Source organism: Parasteatoda tepidariorum, chromosome 11 (genome assembly GCF_982258835.1).
Source record: "Parasteatoda tepidariorum strain Cologne lab strain chromosome 11, Ptep-v5.0, whole genome shotgun sequence".
NCBI classification, from domain to species: domain Eukaryota; kingdom Metazoa; phylum Arthropoda; class Arachnida; order Araneae; family Theridiidae; genus Parasteatoda; species Parasteatoda tepidariorum.
Genome location: NC_141765.1, coordinates 101,251,661 through 101,276,068, shown reverse-complemented (window position 1 = coordinate 101,276,068; position 24,408 = coordinate 101,251,661). Strand labels below are relative to the sequence as shown.

Sequence of the window (24,408 nt, the reverse complement as noted above, 5' to 3'; positions counted from 1 at the left end):
CCTAAACTGACTTTTGGTAGGTTGGAAACAAGGAATTCCATGCTTACAGAGTCCCTTTGATCAGGTGGAAGTATCTATGTTCATGGGATGGGAGGTTCAACACCGAATAAGAAGTAAAAGCTCATCGGTTAGTCTTCGGGAGGTTATTTTCAAGGAGTGGGTGACAAAACACAGAATACGATTTCAAAAGCATAAGGTTTAATCTGATAATGTCTTAACTTGCATGACATATCCTCGAAATTTTTGGAAATATTTAGTGTTGAGAGACAAGACAACAAGCTCTAAAAAGCAGTCATGTGCATTGAATCGAAGGAAACAAGCTGACCATCATAAGTATTTTGAAAAAGTTCATGATAATATGGAAAAGTCTATGGGATGGGTGGTTTAAAACACAGAATAAGAAGTAAAAGCTTAACGGTAAGTTTTCGAAAAACTGATCCTCCTAATTTTAAAAATATTTTACACTGAGCGAGACAAGGCAAAAGCAAGAATTTAAAATCAGTTACATGCAATAAAGGGGGAAACCACTGAATTTGGTTCGCATAGTGTAAAAGTTGCATGATTGAGAAATGGATATTACATTTTTCTAATTTTGCAATGTAAGATTTTTTAGTATTTGTGAAGTTAAGAAAGCTTTCAACAACTGTCTTACTATTTTAGTTATCTATTCGAAATTTATTCAGTTAAGCAAAGTTATTCTTGTTTACTTCGTTACTTTAGCAAAATATTATAGTGAAACTAATGAAAATAGAGTTTCACTTAATTGCCTTCCTTAATAACTTTAAACAAGTAAAAAAACTGCTTCCTAATGATTAGAAAATCAGAAAGTAATAATATTAATAAATAATTTTGAAAAAGAGAGTTTTACTAGCCTTTAGCAGTTTTTGCTTCGGTTTCTCTTTAGGGAGTAATTTTTTTTTCTTTTCATAAGCATCGAAAATTTTAAATACTCATTTGAAAAGTCAGATTAAATTTTTAAATCTACTCTGTATCTCATACAAAAGCTGTATACAAAATGTATTTTAGATTTAAATATATTTTTCTTTTTAAAATGTGTGACTGATAAAACGAACAATTGCCATAATTTTATGCATGGTACTTTTTTTTCTATCTAATGTATTCCCAATTTGTCTCACAACAATCAATTAATATTAAAGTCGATTCAATGTTATTACAGGCTGAATTGAACCAGCATAAAAATGTTTATTCTAATCAAAAAGCAATTTGAATGAGTTTTTTCTATTTAATTAGTCTTTAATTTTAGCATTAAGTTAATTGGTATGCTATTTTATTGATGGGTTGAGAATATATGAAATATTTAGGTCATGGTTAGCTGTCTATTGATATAGTGGCAATTTTTGTTTAATAAAGCTAAACATTTAAACAAGTTATGAACATTTTGCCTTTTTGTTAAGTAATAATTTTGAATTTACTTCATTATTTGAGATAGGAAAAGATGATTGGAAATTTCAAATACTCGGCAGTTGGTATCAGAATTTCATATTAAATTTGCCTTCAATGCAAACAAGAAATGAAACAGGTCTGCACAAAAAAGTTTTTTTTTTATTTTTTAGCCAACAAACACTTTTTTGCTATATATATAAAAAAAATTAAAATAACTAATACGATTAAAGTATTTCCTATAAAAGAAAACTGCAAAACTCATCTCATCAAAAAAATATTAAAAGTATGTTATTCCTTGGCATGTTCCCAATGGCTTTCCCGCTACACCCCTTCTATCCCCTGAGACTGATGCAGACATCCGTCACAAAATTAAAAAAATCCTAAACAGTGTTTTATAAATTTTTTTCCAAATAATTTACTGTTAAAAATACTTACGCATTTTTAAAAGATTTATACTTGATATTTGGGAAACGCAATTGGAAATTGGGGAAAAGCAACAACATTAATAACTATTGAAGTTAATGTACATAATTGTGAACTGAAGACAAATTCGGGTTAAGAATATCCTTCAGTAAAAAATTATTTAAAAAAACATCCCTTTCCCAAAATAGGCACTCTAAAATAACAGAAAGATCTAAAATTGTTTGTGGCAAAAAACTTTAAAGTAATTATAAAATTTTTGAAAAATGCCCAATCTCAATAAAAAGCTATGACAATTCGCGCGTCTTAAATCCCTCCGTGAGTTACCATGATTAACTACAAAGAATTAGAACAATTACGAAAAATGTGGGTATGAGAAAATGATTTTAAACTAAGCATGGACCAAAATACCATTCTGCGTCTTCTTTTAAACTATGGCAATTCAAATTGGCATGGGAATAATATTGAATAATTGCTTGTTTCATTACTAGAACAGGCACCATGAATGGAATGTTTAGTCATCAGGATTCTAAGGTACTGTGTCTTCCAAGTGCATCACAAACATGTTCAACTGGATTGGGATCAGGTGACTGGAGAAGGAGAGATTTGAGAAGATTGACGATCCCTCGTACTCTTCAAACCTATCATGTACAACACCAGCACTAGGGCATGGTGTGTCTTCTTGTTGGAGGTCATCGACCGTAATAGGAGAAAACATGCACAAAGTAGGAAGAAACAGTTTAGTAACAATAGGTTGGAATGGTTTTGCATTCATATGTTGATCAACATGGATCAGACAAGCCAAATTACAGCAGGAACATCTAGAACCTATTACTTGAACACAAAATTCAGTCTCAAATTCTAATTCCTACAGTTTCATAGATCTGGAAATTTTTCCTCCACGCAAGTTTGTAAACTTTTGTAGTTCATGGATTCAAAAATTGCAAAAGATAATAGTCTAGACTTCGAACAGGGGATAGTTTTTGAAGATGATCTTAGCTCAAAATTAGTTCAACCAAGGTCCTAAAAAATATATATAGATAGAGAGCAATATCGGGATTTCTTTTAAGATGATCGAAATAAGTTCCACAAATAAACAGATCCTACTAGACAAATCTATGCAAGCTGAGTTAGGGGTATAAAATTTACCTGTTTTAGAAAATTCGTAGGGCCTTTGCCTACTAGCGTTTTTTTTTTAAAACAGGCGATTCTTATAATTCAGTTCTTGTGCCAGATGCCCTTTCTAATTCAAATATCAATTTTCATTTGTTGAAAAAAATCACGGTACCTTCTTTAATATTTCATTTCTGTCTCTTAATTGTTTTCCCTTTAACTCCTCTCAACAAATTGAGATAAATTTGCCAACAAATTATGTTCATTTTGTTTGTTCATTTTGTTTATATGCTAAAATTTGAACTAAAATGTGTGCATGAACTTATTAATTTTGGTCTAGTAACATTAGATTAGTATGTAGCCATTTAAAAGATAGTTATTAACAAACTGTTTCACAATTACGTTAACTTCCTACTAGATTAATATTTCTTTAAAAATTCAAGAACAGATAATTGGTATCAAATAATAAAAGAAATGGACAAAAGTAACAAACTTGTTCAGACTGCATCACAAATAATGGAAAACACTGAAAAAAGAAAAGAATTTTAGTTATAATAAAAGAAGTTCGAGAAATAAATTTTAAAGTAATTAAGAAATTATATTCATCAAGTTTATTTAAACATTTCTTGGGAAGATGAGAGCTCTCAAATTAAATAATAAAAGAATACAAGAATTTTTTCCTCAGCACAAAACTACAATTTTTTCATAACTGTTTATTATTCTATCTGGACGCAATCCACAGGACCGTGAAATGACTAAAAAAATGTGAAACACTTCTTTTTAATTCTCAGCCAGTGGCCAGTTATTTATATTTATAGTTTTTAAATACTACCATTCTAGTTTTAACAAAAACCAAACTTACAGGAAACCTTCATAAAAAGTAATACATTTTTGTAATTTGGTTACGATCATGATTACGAGCCATAGAGTGAAACAAAACAAGGTTTCCATTACTTCAAGTCTAATATTAATCTCTTAATAGTAATCAGTTTCATGAGAAAAACGTTTCGTTCGTTGTTTTAAACCGATTCTTTTAAATCTTTTTCTCAATAATTTTTAAAAAGAAAAGATTTAAGAATTTACAAAGCATTTTAATATGTGAACCCTATTTTTCGAATCTATTTCGAGCAAAAAAAGTAGTTTATTTAGATTGAGATTATCATTTCTATATCTGATGTTTCATTAAATAATAGTGTTCAAAAATCACATAAATTGATTACTCTTTCCAATATTTTTAAATTTATTCAAACATTAACTTTTAAAAACCTTAGACTTATGCCATTTTCAAAAAAATAATGACGCATGCAATCATTAGGCATTTACAAGGCAGATTTGTTAGACACTCACCGTATTAGGTGCGCCAACATTGCTCCCATGGTAAGGACATATAGCACAGAGAAGGAAAAAGCATCCATGCCTTGCCCAGAATTCAAACTCAGAACCTTTCCGATGCAAAGCCTTGATCCTTACGCAGTCCGGTCGGCACAGCTACTATTGTTGTTATATGCTCACCTCATGCTTAAGAAGCAATCTGAGAAGCTTCCGAGTTTAAGTCTTAATACGTAATCATAATTTATGTTTTTAACTATCATTTTCTTAGTTTAATTAAATATGTTGATTTTTATTAATTCTACATTTATTTTTTAAAGATTTCACCTAATTCTTATAAACTGATGCAGGTCTTTTTCTGACAAGGTGAGTTTGGCATTTCAGTAACTTAAAGATGCTCTGGAGTTAAAATAATTTAATGGTAGTAAAATCTAAGGAGAATTAAATGGATTTTTATCGATTAAGCTAATATTTTGGAGCATTTTTTTTAAATATTTTGTCAATCACTAAAATACATATTATGGAACTAAATATATTTTCAAAGCTACTATTGGTGAAATATAATCTTTAAGGAATATATTAGGTTCATTAATACTTAAAATCCTTATCCCGTAACTAAAATCAATGAAATATATTTTAATGAATGAAAAACATTTCATTTTTTGAAGTTCAACTAAAACTATATTTTATGGATTAAATTTAAATAAAGGAAAGCTTTTGTTAAAAAAAAATAAAAAAAAAATTATTTTTATAAGGTTTTATCATTCTGGAAGAAAAGAGTAAAATTTTAATTTACTTGAAAAACTAGCAAATACTTCTAAGAATCGATATTAATAAAATGATTTCAATAATAAAATATTTTGTCTAATTATGTGTGTTGCATACATACTTAAGATACGAAAATGAAGAATTTAAAACACAAACAAAAAAATTTATTGCGGCAATTTAAGTATTAAATCTGGTTTATAATTAATTATAAATAGTTAAAATTCTATATTGTGATACTATGGCATTAACAAGTCATTATTAATGATTACGGATAAACTTCGGCAATAAATAGACAACAGCTATTAATAATGAGTTTTTAATAATAACTAGTTAATATGATAAATTCTCAGAAATTATTCACTTTAACCAACTTATTTATCATTTCAGGTTGAATTTGTACAGAAGCTTTTCTCAATTAAAATATACGTGTTTTTAAGAAAATTAATCATAAATATATGTCAAAATTCCGCACATAGAATATTAGGTTAAAAAATGCAAGCTTGGCATGCTTTTATTTGGGCAAACAGTTCTTTCTTGATGCCATAAATTGACAAGAGGATTCCGTCTGGGGTTAGAAGTACATGCTAGTTTGTATTTATTCCAGCCACAATAAGGATCCATAACAGACAGACATTCTCTGTAATTTTCTTTTTTTTTGGAAAAACAGAACATACATTAACTATGTAAATGGGTGGTTGTTAACTGACACAAAAAAAATCACAACATCAAATACACTGAACATCCCATTAGTACACTGAATGACTATTATATTATACATAACAATAATTAGATTTAAAAAAATTTACCTTTTACTACGTAATTTTTCACATCTATGTGTAATTTTCCTTGAAACAGTTTCTTCAGTTCCAATATACAAACTCTAAAATAAATATTAAATTTTAATATGGTATAAAAACTTAAGATTGCAATAATTCAAAAATATGATGTTTTTACTTGATTGCTTACAGTGTCTAAGATGTTTCAAAACTTTAATATTATTATTACTGCCTTATGGAAATACTTTAATTTTCTCAATTAAGCAGGTCTCTTTAGTGTAAGGGATAACCACATATCTCCAAATAATTCCTTCCACTGATGCTACGGGAACACTGACTAATTATTTTGCAGGCACCGTGTCTATCACAATATGATTGAACCTAAAATAAAAGATAATAATCTATTAAATTATTATGTATTTATGAATTTCATATATATATATATATATATATATATATATATATATATATATACATATGCATATACATATATAATAATAAGAATAATAATAATTCTTATATGGCTCATATTTATGATCTCACATACTTGGACATTTAATTATCATACTTGCCTACTCTTACGCTCTTTAAAAAAGCATTTTCTTAGCTGTAGTGGAACTCCAATTGAAGTGATATTGAGAGAAGTTCAATTATTTGACTAACACAGTGACACGAAGGCCAGACGTAAGTATCTTTAAACTATTAAAACGTAGCTCTTCTCAAAATCAATGTAAGTTGTTAAAGCAGGACTCATCTACGAACATACAAGTATTTTTTTATATTACAACAGACCTAATTTGGAGCAGAAGACCAAATTTTGAGTTTACCAATGTTCACCGCCATAGCCTCGTTATTTCGAAACCAATGTAGAGAAATTTCATCTTCATGGAGGACTTTTCGAAGGAACGCATTTGCATTACATTGAGAGAATAACTACGGAAATGGACAGCAAGGGGACGTCTACCAATGAGGATATTTTAAGTCAGTACTGCGGTCAGCGCAAGCCGGGAGTGGATTTGGAACCAATCAGTCATCGCTGGGATTCGAACTCGAATTACCTCATTGGAAGTCGCACGCTCTATCTCCTGACCCTCTACAAGTCTTACAAATAATTATACCACATTAAACATAATAGCCTGGTTGGTAGGGCACTGGGCCCATGTCCAAGAAGTAGTGGGTCTGATCCCTGTCGGCCGAAGACTCCCCGTGCAGTAAACGGTGACTGATGCTCGTTAAATCTGTCGAGCCTCAAAGTCCTCCATGTTCCCATAACAAATCAATACATCTGGGGATACTGAATTGGAGATTGATCGTTCTCTGATTTAGGTCAAAATTACGATCTGTGGATGAATGAATGGATGTATGAATGGCTCCGACCCATAAACGGGTGTGACGTATGGGTGTAGCAGAAGTCGAATTCTCGGCCATAGATGGCACCACTAGAAAACAAGAACAACCGCACCCCATCCGCCTAAATGGCATACGTCAACAACAACATTAAACATAAAAATAAAATCTTCTCCAAAATGCGTTAGAATACGTGAAAAAAATCAGAAACCACCACTAGAGGGAATCATTGAACTCAATTTGTAACCATAACCTTTCATCAAAAAAACTTGTGACAAAAGCATTTTCTTAGTACTCTTCTGTCTCATGAACATCACGTTATACATGCGTGTATTATATATAGATATATAAGTTCAAAATGTGGAACAAACAAGGGAAAAATTACAGTATTTACTTATTATGATATGTGAAATACAAAACATTTTACGTAGCTATCATACATATGGTCATATTCAAATATCTTTGAACAGTAACAGACATAGATGATGTTGAAAATGTCTCCGTACGAATAATAAGCGTTTCCTTAAAACCTTTTAAATTTTTGAAATCTATAATTATATTTAAATCCAATAAACAATCCATTATCTGTTTAATATTTAGTAAAATGTATTTAGTATCTATTTAATATAAGTAAAATTTTAGTGAAAAAGTAATTTTTTCAAGAATTATCATTTTCTAGAATTACATTTCATAAAAAAACTTGAAAAATTTAAATACTTGTGTAGTCACATTGAATCAAAGTGTTACACCACACATTAAAATATGGAGTTAGCGTCACTTCCATATTCATGTAAGTCATTGCTATTTTAAGATCAGTAAATTATAGCCTATTTCAGATGCAAAACAAAATAGAAAAGAAAGTCATTCATTTACAGTATACGACGGTGATAAAAAAAAACAAAGCAAACAATTTTTTACGTAATTTCATTAAAAATAAACAAATAATAATAAGAATGGTGGCCGTGATGCAGATGCATGAACAGTTATTTAACTTTTCAGATATGGGTCGCAAATCAGTGCTGGGAGAGACGCACTTTTATCATTAAACAAATTTTTAAATCCCAGAGTCTGTTTACCCTCCGATCAATGCTGGAAATTGCTCATCATCACCAAGATACAAAGTTAGTCATGATCTGGGGCGGGATTTCCGAAAGCGGCATAACACCTAGGATTTTTGTCGATGAAGGTGTTAAAATAAATCAATAGGTGTGTGTGTAGCGTTTTCCCCCACAGTGTGTATGCCAGACATTCGAAAAGTTCTCTTGTAGGCATTCAGCGTTGTAAACTGGATGCTTCAACAACGCTCCACACTAGCTCAGAAGGTCAAAAAGAGTGGTACATTTTCTGGACATGATTGAATGGCCACCCTAACTGCCGGATCTCAATCCCATAGATTTCAGTGTATGGCCAGTTCTAGGTTCTTCAGTTTATGGCAAGTCTAGACTCTACACTAAACCACACAAAAATTTATTAACCTATTTATTATTAAGTTATATTTAAAAAAAATGTTTGTGTTGTTTCTTGCAGCATTACTTTATTAGAGGTACAGGATTAAAATCTCATATTGAACAAAAATGGACCGGAACTGCTATTCAAATAAAAACTTAATATAGGCAGAAATAAAATAAACCAGATTGAACCTAAAATTAAGTGCTTATACCAAATGAGAAAAGTCGAAATAATTAAACAAACCCAATTTAAAATGATTAATTTAGAAATTATTTAAAAGAATCAACTACGGAATCATCGTGGCAATTAACTTACTATTACAAAATTCATCTTTTAGCTTTTTGATAGTAAAATATAAGCAAATATAGTAAAATAAAAAACATTAAGCAACTACTCATAAAACAAATATTTAAAGATTGAACAGAAAAGAAAATTCTATTTTTGGAAAAGTTCAGGAGAAAACTTGGAGTGAATTATTTTGCACACGTAAGAAGGAAACATTTTTTTAAAGTATTAAAACCATTTTATAATTTCTTGGTGGTGCTTGAGATTCCCATGTAGATTTAAAAACACCGAGAGAAGGAATTTTCAATCTCTGATAAATTGTACACACAAATATTAAAGTTCCATAAATATTATTCCTACAAATATATATATATAGGGGAGAGTCGGGTAGCCCCGCTCACTTGAGGAGTATTGCTTATATTTCTGTATAATACTGAGTAATAATCAGCATTTTTGTATGTTTCTATTGTTTTATCATCTAATTAAATAATGCAAAGAGAATAAACCAAAAAAAGAATAAACTTAAAAAAATAGAAATTTAAAAAAACATGTTTTTCAGCTCTTTTCAAAATGTGTCGGGTAGCCCAGCCCAGTTACAAAAATTGTGTTTTTAAGCTATTTTTTCAGGTATAAGTGAGAATGACTAATGTATTGACAATAGATAAACCTCATTTATTATTTTTATCACAAAATTATTTTATTTATTACATATCTATATACTTTTAGTGAATTCTATCATTTAATAACAACAAATGTCATACTTTTTATCATTATTAATGTATATTAATATATTATAATATTAATATATATTTATATTAAATATTTAACGAAAATAATTTAATTTAAGTAACAATAATTAATAACAATAGTTGTTTTTCAATATAAACTTATTTGGTTGATCTCTTCTTATAAACTTAATATAAAATACTTCTTATAAAATTACAAATTTCACTTTGTATTTTGTTTGCATTCAAATGCTTCTGTAGATTGATTTGTTCACAAATCAGTGAAAATAAATAAGTAAGCAAATAGCTTATCATAATATTTATGATTTCTTGATATTAAATTTAATTTGGATATATCAATTACATTTTAAAAATATTTAATTCTTCATTTTTAAATATATAAATTTATGTTTCACATAATATTAAAACATGTATTTGTTGTTAAAAATGCATATAACATTCAAATTTGAAGCAATAAAATAATAATCTTTGCAACCGTACATTTATCGACGAAATAAAATTGGGCGGCGATACCCGACATTCATGTGAGCGGGGCTACCCGAAATCCAATTTTTTTGTAAATTTGTAATTACTCGAACAATTTTTTACATGCAAACTTCTTTCTTTGTGCAAATTAAACTTAAGACTACCTACTTTAATGCTGTATGTACAGAAAAAATTATTTTTTTAGTGTTAAAATGAAGTTTAATCGAAACATTCAACCAATTTTTCTTAATTTCATGACTACTGTATTCAACATATTTTCAAAACTATTGTTTACCATGTTAACAGCTGCATAAATACTTGAAACTTTGAAAATAATCTTTTTTTAATACAACAATTAATGTCCGATGGCCCATTGACTTGAAAAAATATTCTATACATATGAAATTGACTGTGGGCGGGGCTACCCGACTCTCCCCTAATATATATATATATATATATATATATATATATATATATATATATATATATATATATATATATATATATATATATATATATTATTTTTTTAAGTTAGGAGATTAAACATCAATAAAAAATATTTTTAAACAGATATAAAGATTGACTTAAATAAAAATAATTATCAATATACTTTAGCACCAAAACATTATATTCATGAAATAAAGAGTTGAAACAATGGTTCAGGCTTAAATTTATTTGTGATAAAATTCATTTTAAAAATTTATTATAACTTAGACAACATTTATAACTTTCAAATTGACAACTTTAAACATTTATAACTTCAAAGTTGGATCAATTGTTTTAATTGGGATTTATAAATTATCTTACAAATATGACACTTCAAGAGTATGTAGAGCAATTTAAGTTCACTTAGTTACTTTTTTGAACTATTTTTCAAGAACTAAAGCGAAAAACCATTAGTTTTTATAGATACTACGTAAAATTTATTATTATAACTCAAATTTATATAACACATGAAATTTTGATTACGTCAAATAGTTTGTAAGAACTATGCTAAAGACATAAAATTTTTACAATAATAAATGAGACAAAAGTATTTTTCTGCAAAACAAAGGAGTAAGAAATCAATACATTCATTCATTTTTTTTCCTACGTAAAGTAACTGGTAATGGTTTTAAATATGTCTATTTATTAATCTATTAATTCTAAAAATTTAAAAGATTATATCATACACATTAATGTTAAACATAGCCCTAGCAGCAAAATATCTTGGGAACTCATTCGGCCAATATTTACCAATCTTGGCTCAACAAAGTTTTAATGGGCCATTATTTTGCCAATATTTGACCGATATAGAAATGTTCGATTCACCCGATATTTTATAGCCACTATTCAGCCGATGTTTACCCTATATAAATTGTCTAATTCACCAGATATTTTATTTCCCTTATTTACCCAATATCGGCTCTATTCAGATTTGTGCATCCAGTATTTTAAAGCCGTTATTCGATTCGATGTGGAAGATTTTGACTCAACCGTTATTTTATAGCCATTATTCGGCCAATATGGATGATTCACCTGATATTTTAAAGCCAGTCAACGCAGCGTCCTATATAGAATAGTTCGATTCATCCAATTTTTTTAGCAGTTAATCAGCCAAAATAGACCCCATTTGTGAAATTGACCAGATATTTTATAGCCATTACTCAACCAATATAGGCCATATATAGAATTGTTCAATTCACCCGATATTTTATAGTCACTTTTCAGCCAAAGTTTACGCTATATAGAATTGTCCAATTGGTTCAATATTTTATTGCCCTTATTTCGCCAATATCGGCCCTACACAGATTTGTTAAGTCACTATTACTATGTTACTACATTAAATTTCTTGCATGTCGGTTCGACATAGAAGTGTTCGACTCAACCGTTATTTTATAGCAGTTATTTAGGAAATATAAACCCTACTTAAAATTGGACGATTGACCCGATATTTTTTAGCCGTTACTCAACCAATGTAAACCCTATTTGAAATTGACCTATAAACCAGATATTTTATAGCCGATAAAAAAACCTAAAAGGTAAAATAATAAGCGCTTTTCTCTAAAATAATACTTGGTTTTCAAATCTCGTGGGAGGATAGCTATCAATATAATTCAAGTGCTACTTCTATAATATGATCAAAACATTTAATGCTTCTTGGTAATTCGATTTTCTACTATCAGAACTTGTCATTTTGAACAAGCTAAATGTTTTATTTTATAACCGCTGTTGAACAGCCGACCCAATTCTGGGTTTACGACTACCAATGTTCAACTCCGTAGACTTGTAATTTTGAACCTAGTCCAGAAGACAAGGGAACTCCTGGATCAAGTATTGGGAGAAATTAGCAATTTGATTTTATTAGAAAATATTCACATTTTCGTGGATAGCACAAACACGTTTTATATAGTGTTTTACCTACGCATAAAATATGGATGGGTCGTAGTACAGCAAAACTTAGGTTTGCTAATTTTTATGTTTGGATGCATCTGCTTTGATACTTGATATGCTTTCATCATGGTGCGCATTGTGGGCTTTCTGTCAATTTTCTTTGACAGCCATGCACTACCGGAAGTCTGGCAAGAAAGTTAATCAGATAAGTAGAAATTGATTACAATTTTTTTTTGTTTCACCAGAAACTTTGTTACTGGGCTATTTCTTTTGTTTTGGTAGAAGGTTACAGTGTATGCAAAGAACAGTGCAGCATTTTCTTGGAGATACAGGTAATGCACTGTTTGCTTTTTTAATAGCTTTCCCCTATGCTTAAGTAATATTATAAGGAGAATTTCCTTACTGAATTTCTAATACTTGTATCAGTACCTTTTTATTTTTCCTTTGTCTTCCTTTTTTCAATTTATCTATATCTCGGTTAAGATTTTTTTTTTCAAAATATTTCTGTTATCAAAAATTTTCGTTTAATATTCTTTATCTTCTTCCTTACAAATATCTTTTTGTTTTGGAAAATTCTAGTTCTATATTCTCTCATTCTTTCAGCTGCTGTTTTCCCCATATTAACTACTCACTTAAAAAACTTTTGACTATAAACTAAAGACACTTTTAAATGAAAATGGCACAACTTTGTATAAAAAGGTGTACTCTAATAGTGGAGGAACTGGTTTCAGCTAGTTGAACCGAGATGCATTAGCACTTGTTTACATTCCTGGAGTTCCTTTTTAATGGTCAACCTATCAATTTTGTGTAACTGAGTGGACATTTAGTTTTGTCCACTCTGTTATATGAGAAACTTAAAAAAATTTAATCTTTTTTCTTCAAAAATATAACATAACATGATTGTACTAATAGACTTAATTGTAAAAACCAAATATTATGTTAAAAAGATTTTTGTGTAATGAATAAAATAAACTTTAAAGAATAATTGCAACAGAGAGGACAGTATATATTTGAAATAATTTCTGATTTAAAAAATTAGAAGAAAATTTTTTTTTGACGGTAATTACTGCATAATTAGACTCAAGAACAATTTATTATGCAATATAAATCAAACTACATGTAAAATCTCAATATTTTTAATAACTTATTCTTGTTTAAAATAGACAGTTTTTTTTCGTAGAATGAGTCAAAAGCATGAATGCTCTCTATTTATGATGCATTTTACTATAATCATGCATAGCTCTAAGAAATAACTTTTTAATTCATAAATTACAGCAAATTTCCTTTAAAATGATACCAAATACAAGGACATTGCTTAAAGCTTCCCTACTGGTTTCAGTTGGCATAGAATTCAACATGTCTCTATCACTGAGGACATTTAATGCTAGCTCGCACTCGGTACGACCTGGGTGCGGAATTCGTATCGAACACCCGTTGCTGGGATTCGAACCCGGTTCACCTCATTGGAAGGCGAACGTTCTATCGTCTAAGCCACCAAGGTCCTTGCTGAAAATGTTTGTAGTTATCATTTCCAGTAATTGGGTAAGGACTGAGTGTTTAAGTGAATTGTGCCTTGCATCTTCTAAGCCAACTCTAAAATGTAGCTGATAGTGTCGCTTTTGCAATCTAACATCCTGCAATATCAAGAATAAGAATAAATTTTTAAGGCCCTTTACGTCGCTTAATTTTCTAGCCCAATCACACCGTATTAACCCAAAAAGCTGGATACCGTATTACCCCAAAAAGCAGAAGCAATTTTCCCTTTTTAAGCAATGTGTGCCTAAATCTTCTATTAAGTAATTAATTTTCAAATTATTTGGATCAGCTCAGATTTTAAGACAAAGCATTTACGCAGTGGTTTTCTTATTTCATGATAAATAATCCTAAGCAAAAAATTTATTTCAATCCTGTACAATTTTACCAAAATGTTATATGAACTATCAGAAGTTTAATAGACAAAGAAAATTATTTTTTCAAAACGTGAAGGCTTATATTGTACTTGAACTATTTTGAAAAACAGAAAACAAAAATGAGCTAAAGAAGAAAGATCTATAAATGGTAGATTTGTTTGTATTGTAAATCACTCATTAAGAAACTAGATACAGAAATGTATATTATTAAAATATTTCAAATCTTTCCCGGTTCAATAGATTTAAATACGAAACTGGTCCTTGATTGCAAGTTTATAATGGTCCATATATTTTTAGACAATGGTCTTAGAAGGGCTTTCGATATCAGACAGAGACTGAGGTGTTTAAGTTTCGTAATAATAGGTTGTAGAATGATTTTATGTTCTGGTCAAATATTTATTTTTATGTAGTAGGACCTTTTATAGGTTTACAAAATAGAGCCACTTTTGGGGTGTCTAAATGATTTAATATTGACTCTTTATATGCAATGAAGAATAATGGTACAGCAAATACTTACTCAAGTGTGGTAAATTAATACTTCTTCCTTTTCTCTTTGAAGTTCGTTAAAGTAATTTCTTGGAAAAGAACAGGTCAACCGGCATTTCACAAAAATGGTAAATTTTCGTTTCGAAAAAAAAATCTCCTCCTGGGTCATTCTGACAAATCCTGTCAACTCGTGAATAAATTGTCTGAAATTATGAAATTGCAATCAGAAAGTGAAAAAGTGGAAAAAATAAAAAAATAAAAAACAAAGATGTGCCTCACTTTTCCACAGTTTATGTATTCCACAGCATCTTCTCGAAAGAAACAATAAGTGTAAACTTCAATTTCATAAAATGCACCAAAATTTGGCTCTGCAAAGAGTATTTAAATTGACAAATAAAGAACAAGGATATTAATTTTTAATTATACGTTGAAAATTCAGGGTAGCTGCAAACAATTAAGAAACAAAAAAAATATCAATTTTTTTAAAAGGATCGTACATTTTAATTCTGTCTTATTCTTAATCATAAAATACAATATACTTTTCATAATTCGGAAGCTTTTGTTATGTCGAATACTTTTTGAAGTCAAAAATTAATCTTTTCAGAAAAATCACAGCGTACCACCACTCAACAGTACTGCGTCCCCCTGTGGCAGAATTTTTCGTGCTTTCTGCGACATACCTCTTTAATACTAATGTCGTTCTGAAAGATAATTTTAACAATAACAAATATACATGTTACTAATTTAAAGTAACAGAAGAGTCAAGTTCAAAAAGAAAAAAAAAAACTTTTGGGATCAAATAAAGTACCGTCATTCGGGGCTACTTTGTGCAGGATTTCGCAGTTTTTGAACTTTGACATGCAAAAAAACTATGTTAATTCAAACTTTAGTAAAATTTATCGATATTATATTCATAACTGGATTCAGACGAGTGAATTTGATCAATATTGGCATTATTTGTATGTAATATTTACGAATAATAAGTCAAAACATACCTTGCACAAAGTAGCCCCCAAATGGGGCTACTTTGTGCAGCGATAGAAATTGAGTTTAATAATCATGTTTTTAGTAAAATATTGATATAAAATTGTTACAAAAGTTAATTGTTGACATTTTTAAAGACAAAAACATCAAGATATGTAAAGATATTAGTTTCAAAATAATTTTCAGCGTTAAAAAACCATTTTTTTTTGAAGAATTGTTTCTTAAAAAGAATGTTTATTTCAAAACATTTGAGTTTAAACAAAAGGAAACCATATACATTTTTAAACATTGAAATGGATGAAATTTTGAAAATAATAATTATTACACATTCATTAACATTTATAATATTGCTAAATTTGAACATAACATCCTTGAATGAACATGACAGAACTTTCTCTTCAGTTTCTGTCAAAATCACCTAATGTCCTATAAAATATTTTTTTATGTGTTAAATCGTTTGATTAATTCATTAGAAAAATCTTTGTAGAAGAAAAATAATAGTTTACCCGGAAGTTTCACGTGTTTCTTGTGAATTTTATTAGAGATAGTATTTCTGTGGATTTTGTTCTTCCGAGAAGCTTCTGCAATCGACATACCACCAGCAACTGCTTGCAAACATTGTTGCAGCTTTTCTAAAGTGTAATCACGGTAGTTTCTCGCTCCAGGTATTTTTTTATAACTCCCGACCATTTTTCTGTCGAAAAAAAAAACGAATGAAACTTTGCAGAAAGTAGCCCCAAAGTGCATTTTTTTTTCATTTTCCGTTTATTTGTTATTAATTTTCAAATTTTTTTACCACTAACATGATATAATTGTTTATTAATATATAAATAAAAAATTTTGCAGTTACGACAATTGTTTTATCAACGTCTTTGCATTTCACAGCTAAAGTTTCCACACACTCTTTTCGACATCCGACGTCCTCGGAAAGTTGTTGACATTGGATGAACGAAACACACTCTGAGATTGTTTTAAAATTCGAAAAAATGCTTGTAGTAATAGAAGAGATTTCTATCTTCAAATTCCGCACATTTTTAACGTGAAATAAACATAATACTGAATAGCAGCACTTGAAAAATGCCAATTTCGAATTTGCACAAAATAGCCCCCGCTGCACGGTAACTATTTTTAATTGAATATGTAATATTTTTTATTCTAATAATATGGGCAATATTTTCATATATAGTAGGGGTGAAAACACAATTATTGTTTCCTTTTTCGCCTTTTGCAAAATATTATAACATTAAAAAAAATCTTGAAATACGAAGCATTAAATGACGAAAAAAAAATTACAAAAAACAAGCGAATCAAGCAGACTCTTCAAAAAAGGGTAACTAAATGCTTGTTTTCGTTTCGAGATTCAGTTGTAATCAATAGTATCGTATTAAAATTATCGGATTTTAAAAGCTGTGAGGAAATTAATAGTAATAACTGCATAAAAAAATAGAATAAAAATTTCTACAGAAAAGACAACCTAATTTTTTTACTTCCCGAAGGAAGAATCTTTTTTCAAGAACGTTTTGCAACAATGTCGCAACGATTCTACCACGGAGGACTCTGATAGTTTATTAAGACTACAAAGGAAAATATTATAAAAATATTAAAACAGTGTGTATGAGTTGAAATTAAAAATATTTTAAATATATTCAATTTCATTTAAAATGTATCCAATATATTTCATTTAAAATATATCCAATATTAATTGAAATGATTTATTAGAAAAATATGCAGGTGACATATTTTAATCATTTTGCAAATAAACATTTAAAATCAACTTCACAAGATCCGTTTTATAACATACTAGTAGATTCTAGGCACAGTGAATAATTTTAAGAACTTTCACAGTCAATAAAGCGAAAAACTATTGCACTTATTAATAAAGTTAAAATGACTGCAATATTATCTATTCATGAATGATGTAAATAATAGACTTGAATATTAATCTTGAATATTATCTTACTTTTAAATAGTGATAGATATTGAATTTAAGAGTTCTGACTTTAAAATAAAAAATATCTTAAAACAATAAAGATTCAAAATATTCTAAAAATGCATATAGCTTCAAATTGATCACTAGTTTTAGGGATTTTTTTAAAAGTTCATTGAACTAGTTAGTAAACTTGAATAAACCAGAAAAAGGAAAAATTAGGAAAATCTAACAATTTATTAGGGACTTCACTTAAAATTAGTTGAAAAAATTTAGAAATGTGAGCAGCTTCTGTTAGAAAATAAATAATTGTGAAAAAAATTGCTCAATAAATAACAATAAAAGTACTGAAATCAATTATATTATAATCATACTTTTAATTGCATCTTTTTTTCAACATTTGGAAAAGAATCTAATGACTGGCATATCAATAATATTCTTTCATTAAAAAAGCAATGTCTATTAATATGATAAAAAAAAATCATTTTGCACTATGGGTGTAATTTTATTTGGAAGCATGGAGGAAAGAAATCAACTAATACTTCAACTGAGTTTATTCAGTTATGCTTAATATGTAGGCTTTATATGAACACGCACAAATGACTAACAGATAATTTTTTTGATTTTTATTAAAATTTAACAAAAGGTACTTGTTTTTACAAAATTCAGAAAATCAATAAAAATAATTTATAAAGAGTTTTCGAAATCAAACTTTAATATTGTAATAAAGTGAAACAATAAAGTGTTTTACAAAAAGGAACATGACAGTGTAATTATAATAAAAAACAAGTAATTTCATCTCATTTCATAATGATACTAAAATTTTGACTTTCATTCTAGTAAATTTATAATTACCTTTCTCCTTCAGACTTTCAAGGGATTCTTCGAGGACGATCTCGCTTTGTACCTCCTCACTTTCTGCTGTCCTTAAAATAAAACATTGTTTAGCTATAAGTAATTGCATTAAAAAAAAACTTTAAACAATATATAAATAACTATACCAGAAATTTTATGCAGTAAAATTTGATAATATATTATTTCATCGATTTTATTAATTAATTTCATAAATCATCTATTTTTTTACCACATTTATTTTACCCATTAAATATCCCCACATAGAAACAACGAACATTTTTTTAATGATTTGAGGTTTAAAATATGTCTATGCATACTTAATATTTTCTAAAAAAAATAAAGATTTAATAAGTACCAAATTAAAAGTTAAAAAAAAAAAAACTTTTGACTCCTTCTTTTAAAAAAAAAATTGCATACACGAATTACAATACAACAAAAAGTAAATCATTTAAAAAAGCTGGAATAGCATTTTTAAATTTTATGAACCAACTTAAGAAAATTTAAAAACGAAGCTTTGAGCAGAGAAATAGGAAATATTTAAAATAAAAACTGGTATTCATGAAATTAAGCTTACCAATTTAATTTTTTTCCAGGGCAGGTTGTTCTTTGTATAATCTCGTTCCATAAAAGTACCAGTACTTATTTCCACCATTATCACATCCTAATATTTAGGCTCTTAAAATATCCGAATCCCTATTCTGAAAATAATAAAGATCAAACAAATAAATAATGCAAAATCATGTGTTATAATAATTCATTCAGAATAAAATCAAATTTTGAAACAAAATTCCTAAAAAAAAATTTTTTTTTTTAAAAATCTGTAATACTTGCTTATTTTTAACTTTGAAAATGAAATTTCTAAAATACACCACTGTTTATTTACTCTTAAAAAGTGAGTTATAATTTTTATCAAGACTTAAAGCAAGTAGCTTCGTTGCCGCGTCAAACAAAATTTTCAAATTTTTTCTTCAACTTATGGGGAGTTTGAAAATTTAGTTACATATTTGCGATTTTTGAGATAGATTGTTGTTACATATACTTTCAAAAAAATTTAAATTTTTAAAAGCAACTATGTTAATGTGGCAGTATAGACAAAGAGATTAGAGTAAAATAGTTATAACCTCATTTTTTTCTTGAGTACTATTCCTAAACAAGCAATTTACAACTCAGTTATTTTCACTAAATGGTAGCAAAATAAGCAGAAGCATTTTATTGTCAACATGAAAATCTTGGTTTTTTTCACCGAAAATGCTCTGCAGGAAAATTTTTAATTTGTGGCTTATACATAATTGTCATCATGGATAGGAAAAATTCCTGTAGATTTTACGAAATATAAATTTCATGATAATTGTTGGGAGTTTTATAGGCATCAGAATAGAAAAACTGAAATATTTTCCACTTATGATTGACATTAAACATGCTTGAAATGTTATGTATTAAGTTTACTCCTAATTTTGAATATTAATAGGCATATAATATATCAAAGATCGTCAAAAGATTTTTTTTAATTTAAAAAGAGTTCTAAATAAAAATTAACAGAAAATTTTAGAAAAAAAAAAAGTTTTGAACTGATTTCTATAAATGAGGTTCACTTCATTATGTATTAGTAATACTTATTTTAATATTTAAACAATCAAGCAATAATCTGTTCAAAAATTCTACTTCAGTAGGGATTTTTTTAGGAAATTTACTCAATTTTAGGGAATTTTCTAAAATGTCCAAAAACCAGGATTTTAACAATTTTATTTAAACCAGTAGACCAGGAGAAACTGCCAAAATCCAGTATCTACTGAAAATCCAGTAGAGTTTGCAGTTATGATTACATTAGCCCTGCATAAGCACTCATCAAGAGCGATTGGTTTCTTTTCAGGATTTTTAACCCTTTAACTATAAACCTCAACTCAACTTATAACAATATCGGACTTCGTCCCTGAACAATTTGGTTTATTCCAACACATGTGGATAAGCACTATTCTGTCATGGAGATGTTTTAACATTCCTTCATTATAAATCTACAATTCAAAGTTATCTTACTGCAATGCACGGTTAGATAGAAGATTTATCTATCAGTCTCTACAAACTAGTCACTAAAAGATATAACGTACGCATTTACTGTGGTACAACACACTTACATACAACTATTTGAATTTTTGTTAACAAAAAAAGTTAATAAAGTGAGTTTAAATGAAAAATTACAATACAGAAAGTGTGTAACTTTCACAATTTTGAAATATGATAATTTGTGGCGATAACACAAACCAAAACATGAAACTGAAAATCAATCATCTGCAACATCATACCATTTCAGAACTGGGGGGGGGCATAATATTATATGTGATGTTCCAAGTCAAATTTGGTTCCATACATAGTTTAATAAAACCATACTCTATCACAAAATTTAAATTTCAATAGAATTTCAATTCAATCTATAAGCATAATGTCTTAAAATTCTAACAAGTTTAACTGCAACTCAACTTCTACGAAACTAACACGCCTAGCAATTCAACTTTATAGAAAATAACATATCAACAGAACGAACTTAAAAAATGCAGAGTGTGAATCAAGACAAAAAATTTAAACTAATTTTGTACCTTCATGGCTTCTGCAGCATTATTTCCATCCAGGAGCATATAACATTAGAAAAGTGGCACGTATAGCACAATCAGCCTGAATCCCAGAAACTGGTGTTTATCTTACAAACCAGAATATCGGCAAAAACTACTTTCTATCTAATTGAAATCCTTCAGAAAACTATTTGTTGTATCCAAACTTTTTAAAAAGTTGAAAGTCTGGTTGCCTCCTCCTTCCTCGGGATTTTTTTTTCTGAACTCCTTTTTAAAAATAAAAATATATGTATACATAGATATATGTATGTATATTCGCATAAATTACATGCATTTTATTTATTCATTGCATTTTATTTATTCATTTTATTAGCATTATATTTCAATAAAATCTTCAAAAAAGTTAAAACTTTATTTTTATGCATTACAAAACCTAATTCAATAGGAATGAAATATTTTAAACCATTGGGATTCATTTACAAGATTTACACATTATTTATAGAAAAAAAAATTCTCTTAATATCCAAAGGAAGCTTCTCCACAATATGCCTTATAACAAGGGGAAAAAAACAGGTTTTGCAATGCAAGAAGGTCAAAATACGATTTCTTACATGCAGAACCATCAGTGAGTTATACTTATATTACGATATACCCACTCATTAATATGCTTACAAACCAAGCTCTTGAATTCAACACTTTTAAGTATTTTTAACAAAAGACTGTTTATTGTAAACCAAGCACATACTTTGAAATAATTACTTTTAGGAGCTTTCGACCACAAAATAAATCAAAATTCTCATTAAAATTGCATCTTAAAAAATTTTAAAAATATTACAAATGATAAATTTTAATAAAACTTCCCTATAGGGAATTAAGGGACCACTCCCAAAAAATAAGACGTAATCGCTACAATGTTTTTTTAAATTGATTCTTATTTTTCGAATATAATCAATTATAAGCTTATTGCTGTGTTCATGAATTTTAATTAGTAAAATTGCATTAATACTTCCAGTACTTTTAAAATGTCGTTTTAAAAATCTTATATTTCATTTGGATTTTTCAAAATGTAAGAAAAGAAAGTGGAATCTTTGCACATGCATCATCTGTAAAGAATACTTATTTAATATGGATTATTATTTTTTTCAATAAACATGATAGTAAGGAATATGCTATTTATTCCTAGCTCTAAAATACAATCTTAAAAACTACATTTCATTGCAAATATATTAAATACAAAAAAAATTGAAATAAATATTTATTTATTTTAACCTCTTTTTCAGTTGTTAATACATAATTCTATATTTAATAATTTTTACGTATTTGCATTTACAATACATTAAATCAGTTTTTTAATGCAGTATTAGTTTCAATTTAAAATTGTTATGATTTATTTATAACAACATTTAATCTACAATTGCATTTTTAAAATTTAACTACTTACAAATTGAAAGCTTTCAATTTTCAAAAAAAATAATTTAAAAAAAAATTTATTTTATTACCAAAAAAAAGGATGTCGAACCTTGATTTCAAGAATAAGGCTAGCATAGTTTAGGGTAATTCTTAGAATTATTTAATCAATTTCATTCAATTTTCGTATTTAGGTATTATATTCTTTAAAATGATGTAAAAATTTGCATATTGTTGACTTTTGACAATTTTTAAATAAAACAATGAAAATATATATTTATTAAAAATTTTCTTTTGTATGGAATTATCAATGGATAAATTAATTTAATAATTGAAAAAAAAATGTTTTTCATTTCTTTAAGTTCTCGTGATATTGCGAATTAAGAAGAAAGTATAATTGGCATTAAGAGAACGCTATATAGCATGGGAGAAACTTTTCATCATAAATTCTCATTGATTAACCATGACTAATTTAAAATTTAATGGGCAGAAAAAGTGAATTCAGACTAATCTGGAGTAAGACATGAAGCTTCGAATACTAAAAAGAAATTCTTAAAATATCAGAGTGAAAATAAAGGAGAAGATAACATAGACTTACGCAATGACGAAATTATCTTTCAATAATTTGTTTGCATTGATATTTTTAACTTTTTTCAGAGATTGAAACTTCATGGATTACTCTAGGTTTCCCAGAACACACTCTATCTTTTAAATTAGTAATGAAAGGGAAAGAATTTAAAACTGGTGCTCTACTATAACAAAGGCAAATATTAACATAAAATAATAAACTATATTATTTTTTATATCAGAATAACTTTGCTTAGAACATCAAGTTATTTTGCAAGTTTGCTTAGAACAGCAACTGAACAAGTCAAGTTTTTATGGTACTGCTGCCTTAAAAAAATAACCAGCTTCAATTTGCTAATATCATTATACTATAGCGTATCTACAACTACAAAAATACTACTCCAATTCACTAGTATACAAGACATGTTAACTCGATTCTATGGTGGTGTACTATTTCATAAATGAAGGTCGACATTGTCGATAGCAACTGGCCCACATTGGTGACCCGGACGTGATCATATCACGTCCGGGTCACCACAATACCAATGCATATTTAAAATTTGTAACGATCAAAATCAAATAATTTTAAAGTAATGTTTCAATATTTCCGTAATGGCAAAGATAAGTTTCAGCCTGTATCTAGCAATACGCACTATTAAATATATATATATATATATATATATATATATATATATATATATATATATATATATATATATATATTGAATGAAGTACATTAATATTACATATTTCATTTAGTTTTTTTTTTATTTAAAAGAATTTTAAGTGTGCAATTAACAGTTTACAATTGTTTATTAAACAGTTTACAATCTAGTTCCGCTTGATTTAGCGACAAATTTCGTTCTTTTGCATATTATAAAATGATTGGTTCTTAGTTTATTTTTATAAATATCACATATGAAAAAGAATCTCTAAAAATAAGAACACAATTATTAACTTTTGCCATTTTATATCCCATCACTAGACACACATATCAAAATATAAGAAATAAATTTTTAAGACAATCATCGAAAATAGAAAATATTTAAAGTTTTAGCAGTAAAATTTCAGTTCGAAATGAAATCGGATGAATTTTTTATTGGATATTTATTTAAAAAAATTATAATCTACATGAAAATATTGATTCTATAACTTAAATTATAGATAACACTTACTATTAAACATATTTATTTTACATTTAGAGTTTAACCTTAGAGGGGGAAAATGATCTGT

The 24,408-nt window shown here is 28.0% G+C and overlaps 1 long non-coding RNA gene across 2 annotated transcripts; it reads right to left on the bottom strand.

Annotated features, from left to right (window-relative positions):
• Positions 1 to 266: 266 nt before the first annotated feature.
• LOC147802046 (uncharacterized) lies at positions 267 to 21,393 on the bottom strand. 2 transcript variants are annotated; one of them, XR_015430389.1, is made up of 8 exons: positions 21,229 to 21,393; positions 19,212 to 19,335; positions 18,638 to 18,708; positions 15,151 to 15,239; positions 14,903 to 15,074; positions 6,001 to 6,191; positions 5,841 to 5,914; positions 267 to 3,463 (listed from the first exon to the last, which is right to left on the bottom strand). It is a non-coding gene; the product is annotated as an uncharacterized LOC147802046 (long non-coding RNA). The 2 variants fall into 2 exon arrangements; XR_015430390.1 differs by having other exon boundaries at positions 18,638 to 18,703.
• Positions 21,394 to 24,408: the final 3,015 nt, after the last annotated feature.